The 1800-nt window shown below is 35.3% G+C and overlaps 1 pseudogene; it reads left to right on the top strand.

The window, feature by feature from the left end:
• Positions 1 to 63, top strand: part of LOC126589196 (FT-interacting protein 3-like) — a 2177-nt pseudogene extending 2114 nt beyond the window's left edge.
• The last annotated feature ends 1737 nt before the right edge of the window (positions 64 to 1800 follow it).

Here is a 1800-nt window from a genome sequence, read left to right as displayed (position 1 = left end):
ACAACGCATGTTATTTATCATATTCAATTTGAATATAGCCAGTGCAGAACCAGAATTCGATTTGTCATTACAGTATATTAAAATTTTAACCGTGCAAGAAACATACGAAAATCTGAAATTCCGACTCAAATCAAAACAAAAACAAGTGGCTGGTTTATAGAGTGTAATGTTTATGATAAAAGGCGTTTTGTAAATATTATCTATTGAAAAAAATCAATTAAAACTAAAATTGTTTACTTAATCAACTGTAGTGAATAGATAGATGATTCATAATGTTTTTATTGAATCCGACAATCTGATTTTCTACAATTCGAAAACTAAACTAAGTGGGAAATATTCAAATATCACAACTCATAAGAGATTTCTCAAAATAAATAATAAGGAAACATATATATATATATATATTTGACATCATATTATTGTTCTTTTGTAAACATAACATCATTTTATTCTATAGAAAAAAAGTATTGACATCATCTTAGCTTTCCACCGTTTACTTTCTAAATACATTTTCACTAAAAAGCTACTTATCCATTTTGACAACAAAACCCAAAAAAAACTATTTATCTATCCATCCCTTAAAATATGTGACATTGTTGATCTTTGTGTTTATGGATAATATTTGTTTTGGTAACTGGTTTTTCAATTTAATCATTGTATTTTTAATGTAGTTTAGACTAATTAGTTATAACAATATACTCATTGTTGGAGCCAAAAAATGTCATACACCAATCCAACTAGTCCCAAGACCTAAGACCCATTTGTCATGCAAGCCTTCATTGAAGCCCAAACATATGCCGGGGTGCAAAATTGATAACAAAATACATTTACAAACAAGCCATGCCACAGTAATTAAGCCGGATATTCACATAAATCACGCCATGCTCATGCCTATTCATCACGCCAAGCTTCCTCATGCTAGTCACTATTCATGCCAAGCTCAAGTCACATATTCGGGACTTGTCAAGTGGATTGTAGTGTGCATGGTTCCGGAAGGTTATTGGGCCTACGTAGAATAGGGGTTATGGAAGACTTTGGGTTGCTTGGGGGTCCAAAGATCCAAGCTCATACCCATGCATCTCACGAAGGCAACGTTGAGAGAGAACTAGCCTAGTTTACCTCTTTTCCTAGCAAGTCAACCCTCCTAGGTAGGACTAAACTGGCTTACTGCATTAAATGTATGCTAAACCCAACAAGTCAAATGTTGACTTTTCCTTCTCAGCTTGCACAGATAACCAAAGCACAAAAGCCATGAAGCGCGCTTGATAAGACCTCAATCGACCTTAACTGTAATTGCAAGGAAAACTACAGCTTTCATTGGACAAGGACACTAATACAAATTCTTCACACCGACCTTGATTACAATTGATAGCTATATAGCCTATTTCTCAGCTCATCTAACCGACTTACAACAACAACAACTAAACATAGTTTACAATAACCAAACTAACAACTAACCAAGGTTAGACATATCAACAAACAATTAACCCATAGTAAAGAAAATACAAGTAAAAGTAACTAATATTTACAAACCAATGGAGGAATGCCATATGGCATCCTAACAGCGTTACTAGAAGTAACGCCTGCAAAAGGCCGGCCTGGGAAAGCTGCACCTAAAAAAGAAGCAGAATGCAGGTCTCAATAGTGTAAATACGTTTCACCAAAAGGGAAATAGTAGGAGGGCTAGGTAGAAAGGAAGGGGAAGACCAAATCACAAAGGGAGATTCCCTTGAAGCCTAGAGAAGAGCCCTTCACTTACATAAAGAGGGAGAAACCATTTGACCGAAGAGAACGCAGGGA

Source organism: Malus sylvestris, chromosome 11 (genome assembly GCF_916048215.2).
Source record: "Malus sylvestris chromosome 11, drMalSylv7.2, whole genome shotgun sequence".
NCBI lineage: Eukaryota > Viridiplantae > Streptophyta > Magnoliopsida > Rosales > Rosaceae > Malus > Malus sylvestris.
Note: the sequence above shows the minus strand (reverse complement) of the source record. Positions and strands in the feature narration are given on the sequence as shown.